Source organism: Mus musculus, chromosome 7 (assembly GCF_000001635.26).
Source record: "Mus musculus strain C57BL/6J chromosome 7, GRCm38.p6 C57BL/6J".
In the NCBI taxonomy this organism is placed as follows: domain Eukaryota; kingdom Metazoa; phylum Chordata; class Mammalia; order Rodentia; family Muridae; genus Mus; species Mus musculus.
In genome coordinates, this window is record NC_000073.6 from 81,992,676 (window position 1) to 82,000,752 (window position 8,077).

Consider the following 8,077-nt stretch of genomic DNA (forward strand, 5'->3'; position numbering starts at 1 on the left):
AAGTTCCCTGGCTCTGCTCTCTCGGGCTGATGCAGCCTCCCTCGCCTCCCCCGGAGGCGCCTCGGGTCCCGGTGTGGACCAGGCAGAAGGCTGCACTGCCCCCGCCCCCACCGGGAACTTTTTATTTCCACAGATGTGGGGACTTGGGTCGGGTCGTGGAGGCTTGATTGGGAACTCAAACACCCCGGTCTCTTGTGTGCTCTGTGTTAAAGTCCCGGTGTTACCGCTTGCCTGGGACAGGTGACTTCGCTCTCAGAGTTGGAAAGCGGGATTAGACTTAACTAGGTTCTAAGGAGACACGGAGATGAAGTGATAAATCAAACAAGAGTTTCGTCCCCTGGGAGCCGATGGGGAGGGGCTCGCCAGGAGAACCTGCTTTCCGGGGCCTGAGGACAAAGAAAAAGAATCCTTCGGCCCTAAGAACAGGGGAAGATTGTCCACAGCTGGTGTGAAACAGAACCAGGTTTTACTATATAGCTCTTGGGCAGGGCGGGACCTGAGACCTGAAGAGAGGCCAAAGTGTTTGGCTTTTTGGGTCTGTCCTTTTTAGAAGTAAGAGAGCCTAGACTTGGAGTGGCAGGTCCTGTTTCTTTTTTTTTTTTTTTTTTTTCTTTTTTTTTCCCCCAATTTGTTGCACCTGCTTCGCTGCTGGTGGGCGTCCTTGAAAAGGGAACACAGTCCTGCACAAATCAGAGATGCCGGGACAAAGAAAGAGTTGCAAACAGAAGACAGGATGCCAGTTACCCCACGTGCTGACAACAGGCTTCAGAGGGGGGAAAGGTGAGAACAGGACACATGACAGAAAAAAAAGTGTGGGCATCTGTGCTGCACGGGGTCCGGAAACTGGACACCTGGATTTCCCCCAGGTGCCTGTTCTGGGTCTACCTGGTGGTACTTTTCCTTGCAGGCATGAAGTTGCCTAGCCATTGCGATAACATTGACCTGGAGATGCGCATTAATATTGCCACATGGCAAACTTCATTATGAAGCCTTGTTTTATTAATGACCAAGCTAAACTGGTTGGTTACCTTCTGTTTGCTCTTTCCCAAACAGCTACAGTCCACCACACCACCCAACGTTTTAGGCCTTTCTTCTGGTCCTTTCTTTTGTGGCTATTGTTTCAAGGTGTTCTCTTCAGAGAGGATTGTGTCCCTGGCTCAGAAGCCTTCCCTGACCCACCAGGCCTCCACTCCACATATTTCTGCACCCTTCACTTGTTTCTGCCTCCCTCCATGCTTACTGCATTTTGAAGCCTAGAGGTGTTTCCTTGTCCTAATTTCTTGGCCATTGCACATCTTAGTGGATTCTGTGCAATGAGTTGCTGTAGCTGACAGGACACTTGCTTAGGAGTTAGAGTGACCTGGGCTTGTTCTCAACAAGTGGAAACTGCTGGAGGAAGCTAGCCAATTCGGTCTCCCTTTTCTGATCTGTAAAAGTGGACCTGAAACCACCTCTAAATTCAGGCTGGCAAGCTAAATAAAATAATCTCTCTTACTACATGTAGAGCTTATTTTTATTAACTAAATTAATTAACTAACTCTTGTAGAAGTTTAGAACATTTATATTTCCTTGTTATACATGCACCAAAATGTCTAAATCCCAGTAAATGGTCCATTTAAATATTCTAAATGTTTTTCAAAGTTTGTGTTCATTGCAAATGATTTAGTAAAGCCTTCCACCAGTGACAGATACTGGAGTCAACGTGTTAACTTTATTCCTGCTTACAAACACAGGGACGATTTGGGATGGGTTTGAACACATGAAAACAGGCTGCCTCTCTCAAAATGTATTACATTTTACCTACAGGGAATGAATAGGTCTAGATGAAAATTACTAATCAATCTCCCGAAGGTTCTTTTAGAATAACATATCTTACAATACAACGTGGCTTCTGAAATCGCTCTTAGCACACTCTACTGAGCTAATGGGCTGGCTTCTCTCTACCACCTCTTGGAAACAGATACTCAGAAACAGGGAGAAAGAAGCCACTTGTGGCTAGAGGAAGGCATGTGGTGCAGGCTGGGTGAAGATGGCACAGACCATGCTTCCCTTTTCATTTTCTCATCAGCAGAGGGATCTGGCACAGCTCGCCCCCTCTCTCGACCTCAGCCATCCTCATCTGGCAAATGAGTGTGTCTATCCCTGGCCCTTCACATTGCTCTCTCAAACCTAAACCTCAGCATTTCCTTTTGAAATCCAGCCTTGCTCTTTTCCCTTTGTGTCTAGTTTCTTCTCTTAGCAAGGAGTAAAACAATGCATCCCCAACCCTGCCAGGAATTTTTAAAACCCAATCTATTAAAAAGAGCAAAAATTAAGAAGACACAAAACAAATCTTTGTGATCTTAAGGAAACAAGAGTCGGCTCTTGAAGGACAAGGGACCAGATTGGGTCCCTCTTGTCTCTGAGTCCTTTCTCAGAGTAGATGTGCTATGATCCCCAATTCTAAGGGGGACTGGCTGTTTGGGTCTTGGGTCAGGGGCAGCAGGGAAGGTATGGGCTGTAGGGACAGAGGGCCAATGCTGTCTGAAGTGGGCACTTGTTGCTCTACTCGTCATCAGCTGGGAATGTGGGCTCAGTTTTGCCAGATTTTCTGAGTTTTCAAGAAAGGCTGGAAACATTCTGATATTTAAAAGTTGCCAACGAATTCAAGTTTTTGATAAATATAGTATGAGTCAAACAGCATGTTTGCAAGCTGAATCTGGCCAGTGTAGCCGTCATTCGTATCCTCTGGCGAGTAGTGATGTCTTCCTGAGGTCCAGCCTTGTAGCACACAACAGGTTGGCAGGGAGTTCTTTGCTGAGCAGGTAAGATTCCTGCTCCAGAACAGCTCCTCGCCACTTGGGTCTTAAACATGTCTTGAAAAACCATGCTGAGTTTAGATTCAACCTTGTGTTGGACTCAGTTTACAAACGAGCTGGTAAGAGTTTCTAATATTTTCCCTCTGGAAGAACATCTCTGGTGTTCACAAATGCTGTTAAAATACAGAACAGCTTCTTAGGAAAATAATATTTAGAAACATTTCCTCCGGGGGAGGGAATGGGATGAAAAATGAGCTTGAAAAAAATGTAAATTAAAAAAAACATTTTAAATCACTTAGATTATTGTATTTTAAAATCCTCTCATACCAGCTAGGAGGGTTGGACAGTAAAGATGGGAACATCCTCTAACAGTAGGGTAAGCAGGTAACCTGCCCAAGGAGACAGCCACCTCTCACCTGAGCCCATCAGCGGCCTGAGGGAGGAGGAGCCAGCCCTGGGGCTGTTGGCAAGAGGACAGAGTAAGGGCCAAAAGGGTAGGGCAGGCAGAGGCTCTGTTCTAGAGTGTGGGCAGAGAGATGTAGCCTGGTGGTGGTGGTGGCCTCCCAGAGTCATCCACATTCCTCTGAGGACAGTGTCGGGAAACAGCAGCAGGCAAGAGTCACCTCCCGGCCCAGACACAGACACCTGGTGGCGGCAGGTCTGGGCACATCTGAAAGCTCAGATCCGTGTTGGAGCCTGACTAAGCAGTGCTTGAGCCAACTGGGCCCCCCCACGTGGCTGCCTGCTGCGGGGCAGGCTGGCCTGCTGCAAGCTTGGCGCAGGTGTTGCAACCTCCCACCCCCCTCTAGCTCCAGAGCTGTTTGCTGTGGAGATAGACCGATGATGAGGCCATTCTGAAGATGATATGGGGTGCTAGTAACATTCCTACCCTTTTACCCGTCACACAAGTCAAGCCTAGGGCTGAAAGCACGCAAATGCACTGCCTCCAACACAGACATGAGTGCACTGCCCCTGGTAGTTTGGGCTTTGGAGTCCAAGACTGTATGGGGCGGGGGCGGGGGTGGGGGATGGGGGGGTGGGGGTATCAACGGAAGCAGGATAAAGAGAGTAGTAAATTCCAAAGAGAAAACAGACCCAGGCCTAACTGACTCTCTGAATGCTTCAGCAAGCATGTGGCTTGAACACACCAGTGGCCCTTTCTGCAATCAGGGGAAAAATTACCTCTTTTTAATATGGACAAGCTGGAGAGACTTATCATTCTTTCAAGTGTTACACTCCGGGGTGGGGTGGTTTGCAGATGTACTGATCATAGCTTGGGAATGTCTGAGTTGGGTTCCCAGTTGGCTGGTCCCGTGTCTGTGGCCTTTTTATGTGCACATGTATGGAAGTCACAGGTAGATTAACATTGAGCATCTTCCTCAGCCACTCTTCAGCATACCCTCCCCCCTTTTACTAGATCTGCTGGCTAGTGAGCAGCAGGGGTCAGCTTGTTCCCTCCCAGGCCCCTCAGCATTGGGGTTACAAATATATGCTGTCGCACACAGCTCTCTGAGGGTCCTGGGGATCCAAACTCCGGTCCTTGTGCCTGTGTGGTAAGCACTTCGCTGGCTGAGCCATCTCTCCAGTTCCTCTGTGACCTTTAAGCAGTTACAAGAGAGTTGTGGCCTGCCTTCCAAACCATTCTCTCTTCTCTAGAAGGTGCTGGGAAGAAATCACCTCCCTGGCTACTTTGTTTGGTGTTACAATTACATCTCTGAGCTCAGGGAGCCCCTTAGTGTGGAAGAACTATTCAGTCGCTGGAAATCTCCTGGACAGTTTACAGATGAGCTGATGAATTTGGGGTGAGTTTTATGAGGACAAGACCAGTACCGCTTTGATATATCTAGGGAGTGGCGGTAAAGCTGGTGAACAGACAGCAGGAAACTTTTAAGGTATATTATTTAAGACACCCTGAACACTGATCTATTATCCAAGATAAAGGAGAAAATAGTTGGGCTGCCTTAAGTGAGAATTCCAGATAGATTCATACTTCTATTGGAAATTGGGATGAATGGGGTAGGAAACATGAGCAAGAGGATGGATTTTATTTTTAAAAAGATTTATTTATTATATGTAAGTATGTAAGTACACTGTAGCTGTCTTCAGACACACCAGAAGAGGGCGTCAGATCTTGTTACGGATGGTTGTGAGCCACCATGTGGTTGCTGGGAATTGAACTCAGGACCTTCGGAAGAGCACTAGATGCTCTTAGCCACTGAGCCATCTCTCCAGCCCAAGGGGATAGATTTTAAAGTCGTCTTCAATTATTCAAAGTATATATAAAAAATGTTTCTTTGAGTATCACTGAATATTAGGAGGAGAGAGAGTTAGGGGAAAAATTCAACAACCCCCCACCAGGCCAGGCAGGTGACAAATGCCTACATTTCCAGTATGTAAGAGACTGAGGCAGGAGGATTACATGAATGAGGTCAGTCTGGGTTATACAGTGAATTACTAGCTAGATTGGGTTCCAATAGTGAGACTATCTCTCAAAGCCAGAACTGCTTAGTCGTTTGTTTGTTTAAAGAAGTAAAACTACCTTTCAATGTCTAACTTAGCAAGTTTAGTTGAGATAATGCTTGTGACGAGAGGTTATCTCTGATATTAAATAAAAGCCAATCATCGTTCTAGAATCCACACTAGAGAAGGATCAGAGCATCTTGTCTGATGGCCTCCTCATCCTCCATGTTATTCCTCTCAGTTTATGTAGGGACAACGTCTTTTCAATTGTTACACAATCCTAGTCCTACAGTTGACTGGCTCAGCAAGCAGTCAGCACCAAGGGGTTTTTCCCACAACAGGAGTTAGGTCTAGGTAACCCACTCACTCATTTTATAGCCTGGGACTTTGGTGGATTTAAGGAGCAAAACACTTTTTTTAAACCCGTAGGTGTGAAGAAGAGACTCTGTGACTCCTGTTGGACTCTGTGACACTCGTTGCTACTGTCCTTCACTTTGTGAACAATGAGGGTCAGTCTGGTAATGCAACTGACAGGCAAAGACTCAAATCATGGGAGGACCAGGTGAAACTCTGATTAAAGCGTTCCCAAAGTCCGTGGCCCCCGGAAAAATCTGAAAATTAAATTACTCTCGTCATTTAAATGGAGATGGTTTCCAATAAAGAGCTGTTCAACCAAAACACAGACACTCATGCCCACTGTGGCTACGAGGTCCTAGGTGGAAGAAAAAGCAGAGCGCCGGCGTCCCAGGAGCCATTCTTGGCTCAGTCTTGGAACTTTTAAGTAGCATTGGCGTTAGGAGGTTAGGAATCTTTGACATAGACCCATGATTCATAAACCCGAGGCCAGGCAAGGTTCTTCCAGGTAGAGTCTCCTTCTGGCTATAGCCATGTTCTTTTCCTTCAGCCAAAGTAAAAGGAAAAAAAAATACTCTGAGACATACATGGACCAATACTTTAACTTTTAGAAGAGGCTTTTCTTCACTGGATTTTGAGAATGTGATGGGTAAGGACTTCCGATTTTTACTGTATCTGGCACAGTGCAATGCTTTTACGTACATAGGAGGTGCTTTGAAAAAAGAAGGACTTTACCTATACCAGTGTGGGTGAGGAGACTTAAATGGCACATTCTGGATTTGTAGACTCTTAAAATTTCATTCCCATCAATGACACGATGTAAGACTTCTAAAAATGTCATTGCTAACTGTGCCCGGAAAATCCACTTTGTTGAACTGTGGCTTCTAACACTTTTGTCTCCAACACCAAATCAGTTCTGATACTTCCATTTCCCAGAGGTGTGGCTTTTAATCCTCAAATTACAACACAAGTTTTAACAGGCAAGTTCAGTCTGTCACCAGGAGTTTGGTAATTAACAAAACGCCACAGCTCTAATGGTTTATCAAAAGGCTAGTAAGCAAGCAAGAGACATGATACAGGAAACAGATCTGGCATGTTCACTGAATTCATTTAAGGAACACCCCACTTCTCTGTGATGCTTCATTCGGGGTCAGTCAGTGGAAGCTCAAAATTGGCCATAAATCCTGGGTATGAACAAAGCCAAACTGCAGGAATCACACGTGTCGGACTCATTTCACAGCTGCAGCTATTTTGCAACAGCCTTTGCTGCAAAATACCTTCCATAAAAGTTAGTGGTTTCCTTGGGAGTTCGAAACAGGGCACATAATAGCCAGTGAGTAACCTACAAGTAATGCCTGTGGTGACAATTTTGCTTTGTTCCCTTGGAGTGTAAGAAGCCGAGTCAAGACACGATTGCTCCCCGTGAGTGTTGAGAAAGGAGAGGACACACACTCCAAGCAAGTTGTTCTCTTTATCTGAGGGAGCCTCCAAGCCTTAAATACGAAGGGTATACACGTAGATGGACTTACATAAAGAGGAGACACAGATGTTTTGATGATAACTTGGTAGAAGCCAGGAAAAGAAGAGGAACTGGGTGATCTGACAAAGATGTAAGCTTAGCCCTGCAGAGGTCCCTTCTTCAGAGCTTTGTTGTCCTTGAAGCCAGGCAGAAAGCCTGGACACACCAGGCTGGCTTTTCTCCAGAGCAGACTCTCTGCCTGAACCTCTCCTCTCACTTTCTCTCATCAGGACATCACTAATGGATTGCAGATGTCCCGCTTGGTTAGAAGCACGTCTCAGATACATCTGCCCTCCTTGCTTTTATGGAAAAAACACCTGCAAATCTTTATCTTTGGTTAGATTTACCACACATTTGAAGCTTTGAAATTTGGGTCCAGTGGGAAAGAGGAACATGTCACCACCCTCCTTCTTAAGCTGAATTCCGTAGCTGACAATAGCTTTCGGGGAAGATGTTTTCATTTTTTTCTTTAAGGATATTAGTCAGTAAGACTTTAACAGCCTCAAACCTATGCAGTGGAAAGTTAATTTATTAATTTCTTTAATCCTAGAGCTCATGAAAAAAGTCCATAGTGACTATGGGCAGACAGGGTTGTTGTTCTCTTCTCTCTCCCACCCCCCCCTCTCTCTCTCTCTGTGTGTGTGTGTGTGTGTGTGTGTGTGTGTGTGTGTGTTGGTGCATCTTCCTCATCTTCTGGTTCTTAAAGACATTGATAGCATGGTGCCAGGCAAGGGAGGAGAGAACAGCAGAACTCTGGCAATCTGGCTAGGATATGGTTACAGGACTGGCTTCTTTGCACTACATTGAAAAGACATGTAGTGAATAAGTCCTTCTGGGCCTCTAGGAAGGTTCTAACCACTCCCTTTATTCAACTTTAGGGCATTTAGTCCCGTCATCCCATGAATGACAATGCCATTTAATATAGTCATGAGACAATAAAATACCA